Below are 24,156 nucleotides of genomic sequence, written 5' to 3'. Positions count from 1 at the left end.
CCATTTGTAATAGACAGTAAAACCTGATAATCTCTTTTCACATCTGCCCTTGTCAGTGTATGTCACACTATAATTGTCACCCCAGATCCTTCCCTCCCCTACTTCACACTTCCCAAAACTTTCCCCTACAACCCAAACAGGACAGCTATTCCTTTCGTTTCTCAAGCATGTATTCTCTCATCTGCTGGAACTAAGAAAATGTTGGTTCTTGTTGTAATTCATTCTAAGCGTGAAAAGTTCCTTGATAAACTTTTGTCCAAACTGTCAATAAATAAATGTGTCACTAGAGAATAAAAGGAGAGAGAAAAGAAAGCAGACTTTATTTTTTAATAAGACAAGGAAATTGATCATCCTGTCTTCCTAATTTGCTATTTCTTCATGGTTAGTCAGTCGCTTTGCAATTTTTCCAAGACGCAAGACACATAGTTCAATCTCCTTCCCATGAGAGCAGTGTCTAGTTGTATTCTGAGAATTACACAATGTTTGATTTTTACAGTCCATGATACTAATGACTTCATAAGCACCTTCACTTCCTAAAAATAAACAGATAGATGAACAAAAACAAGGATATACTTACTTGCAAGAGACTTCAAATATAAAGCTTTGCGGGAAAATATTGATGAGAATGGCCCATGGTAGCAAAATAGTTATTAATCAGTTTAAAAAATATATTTCAGAAGGGACTGACAGGCTCTGCAGGTACACCTCACTTGGTGCAGAAAACAGTTGAACTCCCTTTGGACTACATAAGCCCAGCATTATTGGACAATCCCAAGAGAGAGCCCCATGCTGGGCTTTCTAGAAGATCAGTACTGAACATCATGCATGCTGGATGTTCTGCCATTGCAGGCAGGTGAGGGCCACTGGGGCATAAATCTTAGGCACAATTTCTCAGGAGGCAACCCATACCACTCCATTCCTATCTGAAATCCACGTCAAGGACTTCTACTACCTTCCACTTTCGGTGACCTCACCCAGGGCCATTTTGGAAAACAACATCATCACTCTTGCAAATTACTTTTTTCTAAGATGATTTTCCTCTACCTGAATCATCTTACTAATTATTTCACTTTTTAAAAACCTGTGTATTGTATGTAATTTGTAAGCTTCCTTATATGTTCAGGAACAAGAAAAAAATCGAAAGGTAGAGGGGAGAAGAGTAAGGAGGGTGAGAAGAGGGAAGAGAAAAAAGGAAGAAAAGAGAGTGAATATTTTCTGTGTTGCCCTTGTCCTCCACTAATACAGACACTTATCACCACCATGTCCAGAACAGGCACAAGAGAAAGAGAAAGGAGACAGGGAGAATTGCCCTTGAGGTAGTAATTTATTCATATAATTTCATTGTCATCCTTTTTTGGAAGGATCCCACAATGTTTATCATCAGCCACGAGCTTCTTCCTACTCTCATATCTCTACTGCATTATTTCCTGTTAGATGTCTCCCTGTCACTTCAAGGTAACAATTTCTAAAATCATTTTCACCGGCTGCATCTCAATCAGCTCCCTTTCCCTGCGTTCACATTTCTATTAACGGCACCACAACTTTCTAAATCCCTCACAAATTCCTTCTGTGCCATCATTGGCTCCTCCTCCCTCTTCTCTCCTTTATACCATCAATGTTTTTCATCTTCCTTACATTATCTCTCCACCATTCCTTTCTTTTTTTTTTTGGTGAGACGAACTCTTGCTCTGTCGCCCAGGCTAGAGTATAGTAGCACGATCTCAAGTCACTGCAACCTCCACCTCCTGGGTTCAAGCGATTCTCCTGCCTCAGCCTCCTGAGTAGCTGGAATTACAGGCATGTGCCACCACGACTGGCTAATTTTTGTATTTTTAGTAGAGACAGGGTTTCACCATGTTGGTCAGGCTGGTCTGGAACTCCTGACCTCATGATCCACCCACCTCAGCCTCCCAAAGTGTTGGGATTACAGGCATGAGCCACTGTGCCCAGCCCACCATTCCTTTCTTTTGATTCTTATCCATCAGGCCCTTATCATTTTATGGTTTTAAAGGTGAATGCCAATAATTTCACAGTTTTTCTCCAGGCTCATCCTGCTTGAGGATATTCTGAACTGAAAGAAGAAATTACTGAAGAAGATAAACTAAAAAAAAAAAAAAAAAAAAAAGTGAAAATAGTAATAATGATAATAATATTAGTTAACATTTCTTAAGCACTTTCTATTTGCCAAGTATTTCCTAAAATCCCTTGACACGAATTACCACATTTAAGGTTCACAGCAAACTCACTACCTGCACCTTGCTTCGATCAGGCAGAGAAAGATGAGAGTGGATATTCCATTTTCATGGTGTACTGGGAGTTAGAGGACCTGTACTCAAGCTCTCAAAATCATTATTTAACAAATGAGAGGGCAGAGGATATAATCTCTAAATTCCCTTTCTTGGAAAAAACCTAAGTCTATCCCAGCGTTGAGACGAGAAATTTGGCATGAAATAGAAAGGGAATCATGGAATTCTTCAAATTCGATTATATTTTTTAGACTAGAAGGAGAAACTAATTCATCCATTAAAACAATTCATCCAACAAATGTTCATTGAGCAGTTACTAATTAACACTGGCAATAGATGGTTGTTTATGCCATTTCATGCTGGCTTCTCATTCACTCAAATGTTTCCTTTACTATTACTAAAGCCTTACCTGAGGTAGACAGCAGGCCAAGGAAGAAAAGAGCAGAGAAAAGGTAATGAATCTCCATGGCAAGGTAGCTCTGAAACAACAAAGTGTCTTAAAAAGGTAAACCAATATAAATGGAGATGACTTTAGAATCAGAGCTCCTGTATTTAGAAACTTTCATGGGTGAGCAGGACTTTACATGTCTTAGTTTCTCTCAGATTTCTGGGGAGCCAACTTCCCATAAGCCTTGTATGCCTCCTATTTGTTTAGATCCCATTATGACATGTGCAGCCCTTATTACACCTTCACAACACTCCTGGCTTATCCATTTCCCTCCACAGTGTCTCAGTGACCCGCTATCAGGGCTTAACCTCTGGGCCTCTTATCCTTTAAAAGATGTCTAACTTGATGGTCCTGTTGGAAGTGATACCTCTTCACCTGACCCCATTTTCACTCCCTCCACACAAGACCAATGCTGGCCCTTATTCTTCGTACTCCTTTCTTGGACTGCTCATCATGTTCACCAAGATCAAGGCTGCCCTTGTTAATACTGACATAAGGTCAGGCGCTGACTCGAATCTTCACAGCCCTCAACTCAACATCCTCTCCTCCTGTTCTAAGTCTGGCAAACATTGTTGAAAATCATCCTGTGACTATGCTAATGTTTCACTTTTATCTACTGTCAACTGGTTCTGTCCCATGTAGCTGCTCTCCTACTAAGTGTGATTTCCATGACGAAAGGGATTGTATCTTCTCTGATCCTGTGCCTAGCACAATGTCTTAACATGGTACATTTTCATCAGAGTTTCTGGAACTGTTGAACTGCCTTTCTCCACACTTCTGGGGTTTTTTTGTTGTCACTCTTTTTGATTCCTTTCACCCTACAGTGGCTGTTTATATCAAGACTAACCCACCTCTCTCCTTTATTCGCACTATTACTTAAAACCTTCTCCTTCTTACTTTCCTGAAAATATTGAGCCATCACTTTTATATTCCTTCATTTCACCTTCTATTTACATTAAAACATCTGTCTTTACCTTCATTCATTCCTATCTTTTCTTTCAGAAGAGATGACACTTCTGCCTTCAAAAAACTGTCATCTTCCCAGGCTCTCTCTCTCTGATCCTTTTCTGCCATTTCCCTCCATCCCAAACTTCAGAATCTCATTTTTCTCTCCAAGTTCATAATCATTAATTCTCACTGTGGTTGGAGAAAGAGAAAAAGAAAAGTCAATAAACAAAATGGAAAACAACCCTTGACCCTGCCTCCCCTCTGGATTCAGTCCAATTTCATGCCCATGTTACACTGACAAGAAATCAGAGGGAATGGTTTATGTTGCATTTCATTGACCACTACCTATTCTCTCCCAACCTTCTGCCATGTAGATTCTGCTCCCTCATTCTATCAAACTTACCCTCAGGATTCAGCAGTGAATAAACAAACCAAGGAGTTCGTAGTTGTTATGCCCATTGATTAAGATGTCGTCGTTACTTTTGATACTAGTAAGCCTGCGCTTTTGGAACTCCAGTTTCTACCCTGATTTTCTCCTACCCTTTGTCTTAGTCTCCTTTTCAAACTCCTCCTCTTCCTGGAGAGGTTACCCCAGGTTTTGGTTTCAGAGCTGTGCTCTTCTGTTTTTACCTCTCCCTAGACATCTCCTATGCTGACTGCTAACGCTATCACCTTTGGTGTAAACTCCAAAATCTTGCTTGTACATCTCCAGGCCTCATCACTTTTCCCAGGCATCTGTCCCTTGGTTCCATCTGTTTATATCCCATAATCTTTTCCAGATCCATAGGATTGAATTTACACTCAATAGAATCTCAACAACTGATATATCTTAGATCACAATTGCTTCAAACATTCCTGCAGACAATGGAGAAGTTAGGTTTAATGCTGGACATAGATGGCAAAGGCAACACTTAATACAACATTAGAATCTCTAATGCAGGAAATTAATAATGCAGCCTTTAAATTATGATTGTGTTTTATTGTAGATCCTCCTAAAAAGAATTTAAGACAGCTTATTTAATAGACACACACGAGGTTAAAATGATATTATAAAATTGGGATGGAAAAAATAAGATAAAATCACAGGTAAGCTATAGATGAACCACAAATTTTGGTTGCATTTGTTGCAGTAAAAATAGGAATGGACACTTAATAGTTACAGAAGTCACAGAGACATAGCATTAAAAACATTTCCATTACTAAGAACAAATACAACTCTTTTTTTTTTTTTTTGGCATGGAGATTTGAGAGAAATTTCTCCCAGGAGTTCTCTTTGAAAAGTCAGTTAGTGATATGAGACAATATATTTGCTTATGTTTTATATAGCTACTTATTATTGCATTCATCAATGTAAACAGATGGCATAATGTCAAAAAACCATTTTAATAAAAGGCTATGTGATGTTAAATAATATGGTCCATGTTTGCAACCCACTGAGTATTTGGGTCAACTGAGATTGAAATATGGAAAACATTTAGCCTTTCATAAGGAGCAAGTAAGAAATCTAAGGGGTGAAAAGGCTGGCCAGAGCTGGGGAGTCGAACCTGAACTAAGAAGCCAGAAAGCAATGAATCAGAAATGAGAACACTCCGTAAGACTGAGGACTAAGGCATGGCCATCAGTTAGCCCGCAGGGTATCAGTTCAGACAGCCTATTATCACAACAGAAATAAAACTTTACAGCCTGGCCCGGTGGCTCACATCTGTAATCCCAGCACTTTGGGAGGCCGAGGTGGATGGATCACCTGAGGTCAGGAGTTTGAGACTAGCCTGAACAACATGGAGAAACCCTGTCTCTACTAAAAATACAAAAATTAGCCAGCCGTGGTGGCACATGCCTGTAATCCGAGCTACTTGGGAGGCTGAGGCAGGAGAGTCGCTTGAACCTGGGAGGCAGATGTTGCAGTAAGCCGAGATCGCACCGTTGCACTCCAGCCTGAGCAACAAGAGTGAGACTCCATCTCAAAAAAAAAAAAAAAAAAAAAAAAAGACCAAAAAAAACTCTACAAGCAAAGGAGTCACAAAGTCCTCTTAGCTCTCCACCCTCACTTTCTCCAAGTGGACTCTAGAGTAACCACAGGACACCAATAACTACTGTCCTTATTAATTAGAGAACCTTCCTATCCTACCCTTGTACTTCCTGCTAAGGAAGGAGCCAATTCCAGGGCACAAACATTCTGCAGCCTTGGAAACAGGTAGTGGACTGTGGTGAGAAGCCTATTGGAAGTTCAATCAGAAGGACAAATGGTGATTTGCCAGGCACAGTGGTTCACACCTGTAATCCCAGCACTGTGGGAAGCAAAGGTGGGTGGTCTCAACCCAGGAGGTCAAGACCAGCCTGGGAACACAGTGAAACCCCGTTTCTACAAAATAAAAATTAAAAATTAACCAGGGATTGTGGTACATGCCTACGGTCTCAGCTACTCAGGAGGCTAAGGAGGGAGGATCACTTAAGCCCGGGAAGCAGAGGTTGCAGTGAGCCAAGAATGTATCACTGCACTCCAGCCTGGGTGACAGAGCTGACCCTGTCTTAAAAAAACCCTAAAGAAAAACAACAAAAAAGGAAGGATTAATGGTGATTATACCATTAGTGGGGAGGAAGGAATGAGGGCAGATACACGGGTAAGTACTGCCATTAGGATAGGGTTAGCAAGTAGATTTGTGTCTGCTTTTTCAGAAAAAGCACTCCATAAAGTACTCCATGCAGCCTGGAAGCAAACTATAAAGGGCAGCATGGCAGCTCCATGATTACCAGGCTCCTTTGTCTTGTTGCTCCACTGCACACAATACATGAATACCACCTCATGGTCCTCAATGACTACTCAAGCTCCAACTATCTGCTTGCATTCCAGTCATCAGGAAGCAAGATGTGTGAGGAAGGACACACTCCTTTTTAGGGAAGCTTCCTGAGTTGCACATGACACTTTAACTTATAATATACAATTTTGACATGGAGACATCGCAGAATGCTTTTATGAAAGATTCAATGTCATGATGCAGGCAAACCATCTAGCTCAGGACAACCTTGTAGAATGGGGTCTTCTGTGAAACACCATGTAAAGTGCCAATTTTAAGGCCTTATTGTAGTTTCAAATGCCTTAAATCAGAAGAAGAGACATCCCCCATTTTAAAATTGACATTTCTCTCCTAAGTAAAAATTCATCAAAAAATTTTTATACTAAAAAGGAAATAAAAGTATGCTGCATTAAAATTCAGAACTTGGAACATCAAGCTATTAGATATTTTAGTTCTGTACTGTATTTAATTAAGATGGAGTACAACAGATGAGAGAGAGGGAAAAAAAAGAAATCTAAGAAAAGAGGTGGATGAACATTCAGTATTCATCCTACTCCAAGGAACAGAGTTAAGCAGATTCACCAGTATTACTTTGTTATCCCTACACACAGAAAATTCAACTATTTTTGAAATGATTTTTAGTGTCCTAATTTTAAACTAAAAAAGAAACAGCCTTTACAAAATGTATGGCCCCTAAATGAAAAGCAAATTTTAATAATATTAATCACATTATCTAAGTGGTTTCCACTTGGGTACCATAAGAAAATTCTGAATAAACTTAATGAAGAACTCTGGACAAAGAAATGGCAAAGATGACAGTTGATTTGCAAACATGATGGCAACTGAAGTTCTGCCTACACTCTATAGCAGTGTCTGAACTCTCATATCACCTTCCTTCACTCGCTTTTCTGCTTTTTTTAGTATTATCCCAAATAATGAATTTTTCCCCTAGACTCATCAATATGATGATAAATCTTAAACATATAATGCATTAAGCAAAAACAACATCAATTAGCAAAAGGATGTGAAGAGTGTGATCCAATTACACAAAGTTTTAAGACCTTACATAAAGTCTATATTGCTTGTGGGCATACGTATATGCTAAATATAAAAACATGATGAATACCTAATTTTTTTTATTTATTTTTATTTTTTATTATTATACTTTAAGTTCTAGGGTACATGTGCATAATGCGCAGGTTTGTTACATATGTATACTTGTGCCAAGTTGGCATGCTGCACCCGTCAACTCGTCAGCACCCATCAACTCGTCATTTACATCAGGTATAACTCCCAATGGCATCCCTCCCCCCTCCCCCTCCCCATGATAGGCCCCGGTGTATGATGTTCCCCTTCCCAAGTCCAAGTGATCTCATTGTTCAGTTCCCACCTATGAGTGAGAACATGTGGTGTTTGGTTTTCTGTTCTTGCGATAGTTTGCTGAGAATGATGGTTTCCAACTGCATCCATGTCCCTACAAAGGACACAAACTCATCCTTTTTCATGGCTGCATAGTATTCCATGGTGTATATGTGCCACATTTTCTTAATCCAGTCTGTCACTGATGGACATTTGAGTTGATTCCAAGTCTTTGCTATTGTGAATAGTGCCACAATAAACATACATGTGCATGTGTCTTTATAGCAGCATGATTTATAATCCTTTGGGTATATACCCAGTAATGGGATGGCTGGGTCATATGGTACTTCTAGTTCTAGATCCTTGAGAAATCACCATACTGTTTTCCATAATGGTTGAACTAGTTTACAATCCCACCAACAGTGTAAAAGTGTTCCTATTTCTCCACATCCTCTCCAGCACCTGTTGTTTCCTAACTTTTTAATGAATGCCATTCTAACTGGTGTGAGATGGTATCTCATTGTGGTTTTGATTTGCATTTCTCTGATGGCCAGTGATGATGAGCATTTTTTCATGTGTCTGTTGGCTGTATGAATGTCTTCTTTTGAGAAATGTCTGTTCATATCCTTTGACCACTTTTTGATGGGGTTGTTTTTTTCTTGTAAATTTGTTTGAGTTCTTTGTAGGTTCTGGATATTAGCCCTTTGTCAGATGAGTAGATTGCAAAAATTTTCTCCCATTCTGTAGGTTGCCTGTTCACTCTGATGGTAGTTTCTTTTGCTGTGCAGAAGCTCTTTAGTTTAATGAGATCCCATTTGTCAATTTTGGCTTTTGTTGCCATTGTTTTTGGTGTTTTAGACATGAAGTCCTTGCCCATGCCTATGTCCTGAATGGTATTCCCTAGGTTTTCTTCTAGGGTTTTTATGGTATTAGGTCTAACATTTAAGTTTCTAATCCATCTTGAATTAATTTTCGTATAAGGAGTAAGGAAAGGATCCAGTTTCAGCTTTCTACTTATGGCTAGCCAATTTTCCCAGCACCATTTATTAAAAAGGGAATCCTTTCCCCATTTCTTGTTTTTCTTGGGTTTGTCAAAGATCAGATGGCTGTAGATATGTGGTATTATATCTGAGGACTCTGTTCTGTTCCATTGGTCTATATCTCTGTTTGGTACCATGCTGGTTTGGTTACTGTAGCCTTGTAGTATAGTTTGAAGTCAGGTAGCATGATCCCTGCAGCTTTGTTCTTTTGACTTAGGATTGTCTTGGCAATGCGGGCTCTTTATTGTTTCCATATGAACTTTAAAGCAGTTTTTTCTAATTCCGTGAAGAAATTCATTGGTAGCTTGATGGGGATGGCATTGAATCTATAAATTACCTTGGGCGGTATGGCCATTTTCACGATATTGATTCTTCCTATCCATGAGCATGGTATGTTCTTCCATTTGTTTGTGTCCTCTTTTATTTCACTGAGCAGTGGTTTGTAGTTCTCCTTAAAGAGGTCCTTTACATCCCTTGGAAGTTGGATTCCTAGATATTTTATTCTCTTTGAAGCAATTGTGAATGGAAGTTCATTCCTGATTTGGCTTTCTGTTTGTCTGTTACTGGTGTATAGGAATGCTTGTGATTTTTGCACATTCATTTTGTATCCTGAGACTTTGCTGTAGTTTCTTATCAGCTTAAGGAGATTTTGGGCTGAGACAATGGGGTTTCCTAAATATACAATCATGTCATCTGCAAACAGGGACAATTTGACTTCTTCTTTTCCTAACTGAATACCCTTGATTTCTTTCTCTTGCCTGATTGCCCTAGCCAGAACTTCCACCACTGTGTTGAATAGGAATGGTGAGAGAGGGCATCCCTGTCTCGTGCCAGTTTTCAAAGGGAATGCTTCCAGTTTTTGCCCATTCAGTATGATATTGGCTGTGGGTTTGTCATAAATAGCTCTTATGATTTTGAGATACATTCCATCAGTACCGAATTTATTGAGAGTTTTTAGCATGAAGGGCTGTTGAATTTTGTCAAAGGCCTTTTCTGCATCTATTGAGATAATCATGTGGTTTTTGTTTTTGGTTCTGTTTATATGCTGGATTACGTTTATTGATTTGCATATGTTGAACCAGCCTTGCATCCCAGGGATGAAGCCCACTTGATCATGATGAATAAGCTTTTTGATGTGCTGCTGGATCCGGTTTGCCAGTATTTTATTGAGGATTTTTGCATCCATGTTCATCAGGGATATTGGTCTAAAATTCTCTTTTTATGTTGCGTCTCTGCCAGGCTTTGGTATCAGGATGATATTGGCTTCATAAAATGAGTTAGGGAGGATTCCCCTTTTCTATTGATTGGAATAGTTTCAGAAGGAATGGTACCAGCTGCTCCTTGTACCTCTGGTAGAATTCAGCTGTGAATCCGTCTGGTCCTGGACTTTTTTTGGTTGGTAGGCTATTAATTATTGCCTCAATTTCAGAGCCTGCTATTGGTCTATTCAGGAATTCCACTTCTTCCTGGTTTAGTCTTGGGAGAGTGTAAGTGTCCAGGAAATTATCCATTTCTTCTAGATTTTCTAGTTTATTTGCATAGAGGTGTTTATAGCATTCTCTGATGGTAGTTTGTATTTCTGTGGGGTTGGTGGTGATATCCCCTTTATCATTTTTTATTGCATCTATTAGATTCTTCTCTCTTTTATTCTTTATTAGTCTTGCTAGCGGTCTATCCATTTTGTTGATCTTTTCAAAAAAATAACAGCTCCTGGATTCACTGATTTTTCGAAAGGATTTTTGTGTCTCTATCTCCTTCAGTTCTGCTCTGATCTTAGTTATTTCTTGCCTTCTGCTAGCTTTTGAATGTGTTTGCTCTTGCTTCTCTAGTTCTTTTAATTGTGATGCTAGGGTGTCAATTTTAGATCTTTCCTGCTCTCTCTTGTGGGCATTTAGTGCATAAATTTCCCTCTACACACTGCTTTAAATGTGTCCCAGAGAGTCTAGTATATTGTGTCTTAGTTCTCATTGGTTTCAAAGAACATCTTTATCTCTGCCTTCATTTTGTTATGCACCCAGTAGTCATTCAGGAGCAGGTCGTTCAGTTTCCATGTAGTTGAGCGGTTTTAAGTGAGTTTCTTAATCCTGAGTCCTAGTTTGATTGCACTGTGGTCTGAGAGACAGTTTGTTATAATTTCTGTTCTTGTACATTTGCTGAGGAGTGCTTTACTTCCAACTATGTGTTCAATTTTGGAATAAGTGCTATGTGGTGCTGAGAAGAATGTATATTCTGTTGATTTGGGGTGGAGAGTTCTGTAGATGTCTATTACGGCTGCTTGATGCAGAGCTGAGTTCAATTCCTGGATATTATTGTTAACTTTCTGTCTCATTGATCTGTCTAATATTGACAGTGGGGTCTTTAAATCTCCCATTATTATGGTGTGGGAGTCTAAGTCTCTTTGTCGGTCTCTAAGGACTTGCTTTATGAATCTGGGTGCTCCTGCATTGGGTGTATATATATTTAGGATAGTTAGCTCTTCCTGTTGAATTGATCCCTTTACCATTATGTAATGGCCTTCTTTGTCTCTTTTGATCTTTGATGGTTTAAAGTCTGTTTTATCAGAGACTAGGATTGCAACCCCTGCTTTTTTTTGTTCTCCATTTGCTTGGTAGATCTTCCTCCATCCCTTTATTTTGAGTCTATGTATGTCTCTGCATGTGAGATGGGTCTCCAGAATACAGCAAACTGATGGGTCTTGACTCTTTATCCAGTTTGCCAGTCTGTGTCTTTTAATTGGAGCATTTAGTCCATTTACATTTAAAGTTAATATTATTATGTGTGAACTTGATCCTGCCATTATGATACTAGCTGGTTGTTTTGCCCATCAGTTAATGCAGTTTCTTCCTAGCATTGATGGTCTTTACAATTTGGTATGTTTTTGCAGTGGCTGGTACTGGTTTTTCCTTTCCACATTTAGAGCTTCCTTCAGGAGCTCTTGTAAGGCAGGCCTGGTGGTGACAAAATCTCTAAGCATTTGCTTATCTGTAAAGGATTTTATTTCTCCTTCACTTATGAAACTTAGTTTGGCTGGATATGAAATTCTGGGTTTAAAATTCTTTTCTTTAAGAATGTTGAATATTGGCCCCCACTCTCTTCTGGCTTGTAGAGTTTCTGCTGAGAGATCTGCTGTTAGTCTGATGGGCTTCCCTTTGTGGGTAACCCAACCTTTCTCTCTGGCTGCCCTTAACATTTTTTCCTTCATTTCAACTTTGGTGAATCTGGCAATTATGTGTCTTGGACTTGCTCTTCTCAAGGAGTATCTTCGTGGCGTTCTCTGTATTTCCTGAATTTGAATGTTGGCCTGCCCTACTAGGTTGGGGAAGTTCTCCTGGATGATATCCTGAAGAGTGTTTTCCAACTTGGTTCCATTTTCCCCCTCACTTTCAGGCACCCCAATCAGACGTAGATTTGGTCTTTTTACATAATCCCATACTTCTTGCAGGCTTTGTTCATTTCTTTTTATTCTTTTTTCTTTAGGTTTCTCTTCTCGCTTCATTTCATTCATTTGATCCTCAATTGCTGATACTCTTTCTTCCAGTTGATCGAGTCAGTTACTGAAGCTTGTGCATTTGTCACGTATTTCTCGTGTCATGGTTTTCATCTCTGTCAATTCGTTTATGGCCTTCTCTGCATTAATTATTCTAGTTATCAATTCTTCCACTCCTTTTTCAAGATTTTTAGTTTCTTTGCACTGGGTACGTAATTCCTTCTTTAGCTCTGAGAAGTTTGATGGACTGGAGCCTTCTTCTCTCATCTTGTCAAAGTCATTCTCTGTCCAGCTTTGATCCATTGCTGACGATGAGCTGCGTTCCTTTGCAGGGGGCGATGTGCTCTTATTTTTTGAATTTCCAGCTTTTCTGCCCTGCTTTTTCCCCATCTTTGTGGTTTTATCTGCCTCTGGTCTTTGATGATGGTGACGTACTGATGGGGTTTTGGTGTGGGTGTCCTTCCTGTTTGTTAGTTTTCCTTCTAACAGTCAGGACCCTCAGCTGTAGGTCTGTTGGAGATTGCTTGAGGTCCACTCCAGACCCTGTTTGCCTGGGTATCAGCAGCAGAGGCTGCAGAAGATAGAATATTGCTGAACAGCGAGTGTACCTGTCTGATTCTTGCTTTGGAAGCTTCCTCTCAGGGGTGTACTCCACCGTGTGAGGTGTGGGGTGTCAGTCTGCCCCTAGTGGGGGATGTCTCCCCATTAGGCTACTCAGGGGTCAGGGACCCACTTGAGCAGGCAGTCTGTCCGTTCTCAGATCTCAACCTCCGTGTTGGGAGATCCACTGCTCTCTTCAAAGCTGTCAGACAGAGTCGTTTGCGTCTGCAGAGGTTTCAGCTGCTGTTGTTGTTGTTGTTGTTGTTTAGCTGTGCCCTGTCCCCAGAGATGGAGTCTACAGAGACAGGCTGGACTCCTTGAGCTGCTGTGAGCTCCACCCAGTTCAAGCTTCCCAGCCGCTTTGTTTATCTACTTAAGCCTCAGCAATGGCGGGCGCCCCTCCCCCAGCCTCGCTGCTGCCTTGCGGTTAGATCGCAGACTGCTGAGCTAGCAATGAGGGAGTCTCTGTGGGTGTGGGACCCTCCCGGCCAGGTGTGGGATATAATCTCCTGGTGTGCCCGTTTGCTAAGATCCTTGGTAGAGCGCAGTATTGGGGTGGGAGTTACCTGATTTTCCAGGTGTTGTGTGTCTCAGTTCCCCTGGCTAGGAAAAGGGATTCCCTTCCCCCTTGTGCTTCCCAGGTGAGGCGATGCCTTGCCCTGCTTCAGCTCTCGCTGGTCGGGCTGCAGCAGCTGACCAGCACCAACTGTCCTGCACTCCCTAGTGAGATGAACCCAGTACCTCAGTTGAAAATGCAGAAATCGGGGCCGGGCGCGGTGGCTCAAGCCTGTAATCCCAGCACTTTGGGAGGCCAAGACGGGCGGATCACAAGGTCAGGAGATCGAGACCAGCCTGGCTAATACGGTGAAACCCCGTCCCTACTAAAAAAATACAAAAAACTAGCCGGCTGAGGTGGCGGGTGCCTGTAGTCCCAGCTACTCGGGAGGCTGAGGCAGGAGAATGGCGTGAACCCAGGAGGCGGAGCTTGCAGTGAGCTGAGATGCGGCCACTGCACTCCAGCCTCGGCGACAGAGCGAGACTCCGTCTCAAAAAAAAAAAAAAAAAAAAAAAAGAAAATGCAGAAATCACCTGTCTTCTGTGTCGCTCGCCCTGGGAGTTGGAGACTGGAGCTGTTCCTATTTGGCCATCTTGCTCCACCCCCCTGAATACCTAATTTTGAATAGTAGTTATCTCTAGTGAAGGATACACCAGAGACTTAATACCAAAAATATCTTATTTCTTAAATAAATGAAGCAAATTGGCCAAATTATTAGTACTAATCCAAGTTGTGTGTGGGGAATACAGATATATCCCTCTCTATGTTTCTGTTTGTGTGATGTAATTTATAATTTTAAGTAAATACATTAAAGTGAATAAAATATTCTAATCAAGAAGCTAGAGAAACAATAACAAAATAATTTCAGGGAAAGAAGAAAAAGTAATGTATAAAGATTTAAAAGAACGAAACAGAAGTCGAGAGATTCCAATATGGCCGAATAGGAATAGCTCCACTCTGCAGCTCCCAGTGTGAGCAACACAGAAGACAGGTGATTTCTGCATTTCCAACTGAGGTACCAGGTTCATTTCACTAGGGCTTGTCAGACAGTGGATGCAGCCCATGGAGCAGGGTGGGACATGGCCTCACCCAGGAAGTGCAAGGTGTCCAGGAATTCCCTTTCCTAGCCAAGAGAATCCATGACAGACAGTACCTGGAAAATCGAGACACTCCCACCCTAATACTGTGCTTTTCCAATGGCCTTAACAAACGGCACACCAGGAGATTATATCCCATGCCTGGCTCAGAGGGTCCCATGACCAGGGAGCCTCACTCACTGCTAGCACAGCAGTCTGAGATTAAACAGCAAGGTGGCAGCAAGGCTGGGGAGGGGGCGGGCATCCTCCATTGCTGAGGCTTGAGTAGGTAAACAAAGCGGCCAGGAAGCTCGAACTGGGTGGAGCCCACCACGGCTCAAGGAGGCCTGCCTGCCACTGTAGACTCCACCTCTGGGGACAGGGCATAGCTGAACAAAAGGCAGAAACTTCTGCAGACTTAAATGTCCCTGTCTGACAGTTTGAAGAGAGTAGTGGTTCTCCCAGCATGGAGTTTGAGATCTGAGAACGGACAGACTGTCTCCTCAAGTGGGTCCCTGACCCCTGAGCAGCCTAACTGGGAGACATCTCCCAGTAGGGGCTGACTGACACCTCATACAGTTGGGTGCCCCTCTGAGACGAAGCTTCCAGAGGAAGGATCAGGCAGCAACATCTGCCATTCTGTAATATTTGCTGTTCTGCAGCCTCCACTGGTGATACCCAGGCAAGCATGGTTTGGAATGGACCTCCAGCAATCTCCAACAGACCTTCAGCTGAGGGTCCTGACTGTTAGAAGGAAAACTAACAAATTGAAAAGACATCCACACCAAAACTCCATCTGTACATCACCATCATCAAAGGCCAAAGGTAGATAAAACCACAAAGATGGGGAGAAACCAGAGCAGAAAAGCTGAAAATTCTAAAAATCAGAGCACGTCTTCTCCTCCAAAGGAACACAGCTCCTCACCAGCAATGGAACAAAGCTGGACAGACAATGACTATGACAAGTTGAGAGGAGAAGGCTTCAGATGATCTGTAATAACAAACTTCTCTGAACTAAAGGAGGACATTTGAACCCATCACAAAGAAGCTAAAAATCTTGAAAAAAGAGTAGATGAATGGCTAACTAGAATAAACAGTGTAGAGAAGACCTTAAATGACCTGATGGAGCTGAAAACCATGGCATGAGAACTATGTGATGCATGCACAAGCTCCAGTAGCTGATTTATCAAGTGGAAGAAAGGGTATCAGTGATTGAAGATAAAAATGAACAAAATGAAGCAAGAAGAGAAGTTTAGAGAAAAAAGAGTAAAAAGAAAAGCAACAAAACCTCCAAGAAATATGGGAGTATGTGAAAAGACCAAATCTACATTGGATTGGTGTAACTGAAAGTGACAGGGAGAATGGAACCAAGTTGGAAAACACTCCGCAGGATATTATCCAGGAGAACTTCCCCAACCTAGTGAGGCAGGCCAATATTCAAGAAATACAGAGAGTGCCACAAAGATACTCCTCGAAAACAGCAACTCCAAGACACATAATTGTCAGGTTCACCAAAGTTGAAATGAAGGAAAAAATGTTAAGGGCAGCCAGAGAGAAAGGTCCGGTTACCCACAAAGGGAAGCCCATTAGACCAACAGCAGATCTCTCAGCAAAAACTCTCCAAGACAGAAGAGAGTGAGGGCCAATATTCAACTCTCTTAAGGAAAATAATTTTCAACCAAGAATTTCATATCCAGCCAAACTAAGTTTCATAAGTGAAGGAGAAATAAAATCCTTTACCAACAAAAATATGCTGAGAGATTTTGTCACCACCAGACCTGCCTTACAAGAGCTCCTGAAGGAAGCACTAAAAGGAACAACCAGTACCAGCCACTGCAAGAACATGCCAAATTGTAAACATCATTGATGCTAGGAAGACACTACATAAACTAACAAGCAAAATAACCAGCTAATATCATAATGACAGGATCAAATTCACACATAACAATACTAACCTTAAATGTAAATGGGCTAAATGCTCCAATTAAAAGACACAGACTGGCAAATTGGATAAAGAGTCAAGACCCATCAGTGTGCTATATTCAAGAGACCCATCTCATGTGCAGAGACACACATAGGCTCAAAATAAAGGGATGGAGGAAGATCTACCAAGCAAATGGAGAACAAAAAAAGCAGGGGGGTTGCAATCCTAGTCTCTGATAAAACAGACTTTAAACCATCAAAGATCAAAAGAGACAAAGAAGGCCATTACATAATGGTAAAGGGATCAATTCAACAAGAAGAGCTAACTATTCTAAATATATATACACCCAATACAGGAGCACCCAGATTCATAAAGCAATCCTTAGAGACCGACAAAGAGACTTAGACTCCCACACCATAATAATGGGGGATTTTAAGACCCCACTGTCAATATTAGACAGATCAATGAGACAGAAAGTTAACAATAATATCCAGGAATTGAACTCAGCTCTGCATCAAGCAGCCGTAATAGACATCTACAGAACTCTCCACCCCAAATCAACAGAATATACATTCTTCTCAGCACCACATAGCACTTATTCCAAAATTGAACACATAGTTGGAAGTAAAGCACTCCTCAGCAAATGTACAAGAACAGAAATTATAACAAACTGTCTCTCAGACCACAGTGCAATCAAACTAGGACTCAGGATTAAGAAACTCACTTAAAACCGCTCAACTACATGGAAACTGAACGACCTGCTCCTGAATGACTACTGGGTGCATAACAAAATGAAGGCAGAGATAAAGATGTTCTTTGAAACCAATGAGAACTAAGACACAATATACTAGACTCTCTGGGACACATTTAAAGCAGTGTGTAGAGGGAAATTTATGCACTAAATGCCCACAAGAGAGAGCAGGAAAGATCTAAAATTGACACCCTAGCATCACAATTAAAAGAACTAGAGAAGCAAGAGCAAACACATTCAAAAGCTAGCAGAAGGCAAGAAATAACTAAGATCAGAGCAGAACTGAAGGAGATAGAGACACAAAAATCCTTTCGAAAAATCAGTGAATCCAGGAGCTGTTATTTTTTTGAAAAGATCAACAAAATGGATAGACCACTAGCAAGACTAATAAAGAATAAAAGAGAGAAGAATCTAATAGACGCAATAAAAAATGATAAAGGGGATATCACCACCAACCCCACAGAAATACAAACTACCATCAGAGAATGCTATAAACACCTCTATGCAAATAAACTAGAAAATCTAGAAGAAATGGATAATTTCCTGGACACTTACACTCTCCCAAGACTAAACCAGGAAGAAGTGGAATTCCTGAATAGACCAATAGCAGGCTCTGAAATTGAGGCAATAATTAATAGCCTACCAACCAAAAAAAGTCCAGGACCAGACGGATTCACAGCTGAATTCTACCAGAGGTACAAGGAGCAGCTGGTACCATTCCTTCTGAAACTATTCCAATCAATAGAAAAAGAGGGAGTCTTCCCTAACTCATTTCACAAGGCCAACATCATCCTGATATGAAAGCATGGCAGAGACGCAACATAAAAAGAGAATTTTAGACCAATATCCCTGATGAACATGGATGTAAAAATCCTCAGTAAAATACTGGCAAACCGGATCCAGCAGCACATCAAAAAGCTTATTCATCATGATCAAGTGGGCTTCATCCCTGGGATGCAAGGCTGGTTCAACATACGCAAATCAATAAACGTAATCCAGCATATAAACAGAACCAAAAACAAAAACCACATGATTATCTCAATAGATGCAGAAAAGGCCTTTGACAAAATTCAACAGCCCTTCATGCTAAAAACTCTCAATAAATTCGGTACTGATGGAATGTATCTCAAAATCATAAGAGCTATTTATGACAAACCCACAGCCAATATCATACTGAATGGGCAAAAACTGGAAGCATTCCCTTTGAAAACTGGCACGAGACAGGGATGCCCTCTCTCACCATTCCTATTCAACACAGTGGTGGAAGTTCTGGCTAGGGCAATCAGGCAAGAGAAAGAAATCAAGGGTATTCAGTTAGGAAAAGAAGAAGTCAAATTGTCCCTGTTTGCAGATGACATGATTGTATATTTAGGAAACCCCATTGTCTCAGCCCAAAATCTCCTTAACCTGATAAGCAACTTCAGCAAAGTCTCAGGATACAAAATGAATGTGCAAAAATCACAAGCAATCCTATACACCAGTAACAAACAAACAGAAAGCCAAATCAGGAATGAACTTCCATTCACAATTGCTTCAAAGAGAATAAAATATCTAGGAATCCAACTTACAAGGACCTCTTCAAGTAGAACTACAAAACTACTGCTCAGTGAAATAAAAGAGGACACAAACAAATGGAAGAACATACCATGCTCATGGATAGGAAGAATCAATATCGTGAAAATGGCCATAATGCCCAAGGTAATTTGTAGATTCAATGCCATCCCCATCAAACTACCAATGACTTTCTTCACGGAATTAGAAAAAACTGCTTTAAAGTTTATATGGAACCAATAAAGAGCCTGCATTGCCAAGACAATCCTAAGTCAAAAGAACAAAGCTGGAGGGATCATGCTACCTGACTTCAAACTATACTACAAGGCTACAGTAACCAAAACAGCATGGTACTGGTACCAAAACAGAAATATAGACCAATGGAACAGAACAGAGTCCTCAGAAATAATACCACACATCTACAGCCATCTGATCTTTGACAAACCCGAGAAAAACAAGAAATGGGGAAAGGATTCCCTTTTTAATAAATGGTGCTGGGAAAATTGGCTAGCCATAAGTCAAAAGCTGAAACTGGATCCTTTCCTTACTCCTTATACGAAAATTAATTCAAGATGGATTAGAGACTTAAATGTTAGACCTAATACCATAAAAATCCTAGAAGAAAACCTAGGGAATACCATTCAGGACATAGGCATGGGCAAGGACTTCATGTCTAAAATACCAAAAGCAATGGCAACAAAAGCAAAACTTGACAAATGGGGTCTAATTAAACTAAAGAGCTTCTGCACAGCAAAAGAAACTACCATCAGAGTGAACAGGCAACCTACAGAATGGGAGAAAATTTTTGCAATCTACTCATCTGACAAAGGGCTAATATCCAGAACCTACAAAGAACTCAAACAAATTTACAAGAAAAAAACAAACAACCCCATCAAAAAGTGGGCAAAGGATATGAACAGACATTTCTCAAAAGAAGACATTCATACAGCCAACAGACATATGAAAAAATGCTCGTCATCACTGGCCATCAGAGAAATGCAAATCAAAACCACAATGAGATACCATCTCACACCAGTTAGAATGGCATTCATTAAAAAGTTAGGAAACAACAGGTGCTGGAGAGAATGTGGAGAAATAGGAACACTTTTACACTGTTGGTGGGATTGTAAACTAGTTCAACCACTGTGGAAAACAGTATGGTGATTCCTCAAGGATCTAGAACTAGAAATACCATATGACACAGCCATCCCATTACTGGGTATATACCCAGAGGATTATAAATCATGCTGCTATAAAGAGACATGCACACATATGTTTATTGCGGCACTATTCACAATAGCAAAGACTTGGAATCAACCCAAATGTCCATCAGTGACAGACTGGATTAAGAAAATGTGGCACATATACACCATGGAATACTATGCAGCCATAAAAAAGGATGAGTTCATGTCCTTTGTAGGGACATGGATGGATGCAGCTGGAAACCATCATTCTCAGCAAACTATCGCAAGAACAGAAAACCAAACACTGCAAGTTCTCACTCATAGGTGGGAATTGAACAATGAGATCACTTGGATTCTGGAAGGGGAACATCACACACCGGGGCCTATTATGGGGAGGGGGGAGCGGGGAGGGATGCCATTGGGAGTTATACCTGATGTAAATGACGAGTTGATTGGTGCAGCACACCAACATGGCACAAGTATACATATGTAACAACCCTGTACGTTGTGTACATGTACCCTAGAACTTAAAGTATAATAAAAAAAAATTAAAATTAAAAAATTAAAAACTGAAAAAAAAAAATCCCTGCAGCTAGCTTGGTGTGTGCCCAAATGGCTGCCCTTTTTTGTGCTTGAAACCCATGACCCTGGTGGTATAGGTACCCAAGGCATCTCCTGGTCTGCAAGTTGGGAAGACCGTGGGAAAAGTGTGATATCTGGGCAGTAATACATCCTTCCTAATGGCACAGTCCCTCACAGCTTCCCTTGGCTAGGGAGGGAGTTCCCCAATTCCTTGCGCTTCCTGAGTGAGGTGACGCCCCACCCTGCTTCAGCTCACCTTCCATGGGCTTCACCCACTGTCTAACCAGTCCCAGTGAGATGAGGGTACCTCAGATGGAAATGCAGAAATCACCCACCTTCTGCATTGATCTCACTGGGAGTTGCAGACCGGAGCCCTTCCTACTCAGTCATCTTGCCAGCCGCTCTTGATAAAAATTTTTAACAGTTTAGTACAGAACAAAAGTTGCTCAACATAATAAAAGCCATCTATGGAAAACCCACAGCTAACATAATCAAAAAAAAAAACAAAACCAAAAGCTTTTACATTAAGATATGGTACAAAGATTCCCAATCTCATCACTTTTATTAAACAGAGTACTGGTAGTACTAGCAAGAGCAATCAGACAAAAAAAATACATAAAAGGTATCAAAAGAAGAAAGTAAGAAGTAAAATTATCTCTATTTGCAGATGACATAATCTTATATGCAGAAACCCCAAAGATTACAGGCACACCTACAAATGGTTTCAACTAATAAATGAATTCAGTAAAGCTACATACAGGATACAAAGGCAATATAAAAAAATCAGTAGCATTTCTATACAAAAATAATGATCTAGATGAAAAAGAAATCAAGAAAACCATCCCATTTATGATAGCATCAAAAAAATAAAATACCTAGGAATAAATTTAGTTGAGGAGGTGAAAGAGTTGTACACTAAAATAATATTAAACATTAATGAAGGAAATTAAACAAAACATCAATAAATGCTAAGATATATCACTTTCATGGATGGGAAGAATTAATATTCTTAAAATGTCCATACTACCCAAAGCAACATAGATATTTAACACAATCCCCATCAAAATTCCAATGGCATTCTTCATAGAAATTTTCTAAATCCTAAAATTTGTATAAAATCATAAAAAATTCCAAATAGCCAAAGCAATACTGAGAAAGAAAAGCAAAGTTGAAGGCATCACATTTCTTGATTTTAAATTATATTACAAAGCCATAGTAATTAAAACAGCATAGTACTGGCATAAAAACAAAAACATAGACCAATGGAACATAATATAGAGTACAGAAATAAACTTAAACATATAGTGTGCTATGGTTTGAGTGTGTTTCCCAAAAGTTTCTATGTAACAAGCCTCATCTTCAATGTAGCTGTATTGTGATGTGAGGCCTACTGGGAGGTATTTGTTTGGATAATGAGAGCAGATCCCTCATGGATAGACTAATGCCATATTTCAGGAGTGAGTGATTTATCATTCTTACAGAAATGGATTTGTGCCTGAGAGAGTAGATTTTGCTTGTTTGTTTGGTTTTTGTTTTTTTTTGAGAAAAGATCTCTCTCTGTCTCCCAGGCTGGAGTGCAATGGCACAATCTCGGTTCACTGCAAACTCCACCTCCTGGGTTCAAGTGATTCTCCTGCCTCAGCCTCCCAGAGAGTAGGTTGTTATAAAGCAAGGTTGTCTGTAGTATTTGGCCTCTTTTGGCATGCCTGCTTCCCCTTCTGTTTCTCTACCATGTTATGATGTGGCACAAGGCCCTCAACAGAAGTCAAGCAGATGCTGGCACCATATTCTTGGACTTTCCAGCCACCAGAATTGTGAGCTAAATAAACCTCTTTTCTTTGTAAATTAACAAGTCTCAGGTATTCTGTTACAGGAATACTAAATGAACTAAGATATATGGACAACTAATTTTTAACAAGGGCATCAAGAACACACTATGGGGAAAGAACGCTCTCTTCAATAAATTGTGGTGGGAAAACCAAATTAAACTGGACTCTTATCTTATACCATACTTAAAAATCTACTTGAAATGGATAAAAGACCTAAATGTAAGACCTGAAACCATAAAACTCCTAGAAGAAAACTTAGGGGGGAAGCTCCTTGACACTGACCTGGCAATAATTTTTTGATCATCACATAAAAGCTTAAGCTACAAAATCAAAAATAAGTAAATGGGACTACATCAAGCTAAAAAACTTCTGCACAGTAAAGAAAACAATCAACAAAATGAAAAGGCAACATATGGATTGGGAAAAAAAATTGTAAACCACATATTTGATAATGGTTTAATACCTAAAATTTACAAAGAACTCTTATAACTCAATAGCAGAAAAACAAATAACCCAGTGAAAATATGGGTAAAAGATCTAAACAATTCTCCAAAGATGACATAAAAATGGCCAACAGGTTTATGAAAAGGTGCTTAGTATCACTAATTATACAGAAAACACACATTAAAACCACTGTGAAATATTATCTCACACTCATAAGGATGGCTATTATCTAAAAGACAAGAGATAATAAATGTTGGCAAGGGTCTCGAGAAAAGTGACACTTAATACATTGTTGGTGGGAATGTGGATTGGTACAGCCATTATGGAAAACAACACGGAGGTTCCTAAAGAAATTACAAATAGAACTATCATATGACCCAGCAACCCCTCTTCTGGATATATACCCAAAGGAGGTGACATCACCACCTTGTAAAGATATCTGCACTCCCATGTTCATTGCAGTATCATTCACAATAGCCAAGATATAGAAACAATATAAATGTCCACTGATGAACAAATGGTTAAAGAAAATGTTGCATGTGTACACACACACACACACACACACACACACACACACACACAGTGGAATATTATTCAACCTTGAAAAGAAGGTGATTCTGCCATTTGCCACAACATGCATGGACCTAAAGGACAAAATGCTGAATGAAGTAAGCCAGATACAGAAAGAAAAATATTGTATGATCTCACTCGCCTGTGGAATATGTTTTTAAAAAGAGTTCAAATGCATAGAGCCAGACAATGAAAAATGGATTACCATGGGTCGGGGGAGTGGCAGGAAATGGGGAGATGTAGGACAAAAGATACAAAGTAGCAGATATGTAGAATGAAAAAGCCTAAAGAGCTAATAAAGAACACGAGGACTAAAGTTAATAAAATTGTATTGCCTTAGGAGTTTTTGTTAAATAAGTAGATTTTGGCTATTCTTGTCACAAAAAGCAACTGCGTGAGATGACAGATATGCTAATCTGCCTCACTATAGTAACCATTATACTATCTATATGTATCCCCAGATTGTCTCTTGGATAGGTTTCCAAGGGGGATTAGTTCCAGGACCTCCATGGATACCAAAATCTGAAGATGCTCAAGACCCTGATATAAATGGTGTATTATTTGAATATAACCTAAGCACATCCTCCTGTGTACTTTAAATCATCCCTAGATTATTTATTATACATAATACCATGTGAATACTATGTAAATAGTTGCTATGCTGTGTTGGTTTTAAATTATTTTTATTGTTGTATTGCTATTTATTATTATTTTTCAATTTTCTTTATCAGTGGTTGGTTGAATCTGCAGATGTGAAACTCGAGAA

General features: G+C 39.9%; 1 long non-coding RNA gene across 1 annotated transcript; it reads right to left on the bottom strand.

The window, feature by feature from the left end:
* Positions 1-291: 291 nt before the first annotated feature.
* Positions 292-2,867, bottom strand: LOC144340093 (uncharacterized). The gene is made up of 3 exons (XR_013415819.1): positions 2,656-2,867; positions 1,886-2,101; positions 292-533 (listed from the first exon to the last, which is right to left on the bottom strand). It is a non-coding gene; the product is annotated as an uncharacterized LOC144340093 (long non-coding RNA).
* Positions 2,868-24,156: the final 21,289 nt, after the last annotated feature.

This window comes from Macaca mulatta, chromosome 3, assembly GCF_049350105.2.
Source record: "Macaca mulatta isolate MMU2019108-1 chromosome 3, T2T-MMU8v2.0, whole genome shotgun sequence".
Classification (NCBI taxonomy): Eukaryota; Metazoa; Chordata; class Mammalia; order Primates; family Cercopithecidae; genus Macaca; species Macaca mulatta.
Note: the sequence above shows the minus strand (reverse complement) of the source record. Positions and strands in the feature narration are given on the sequence as shown.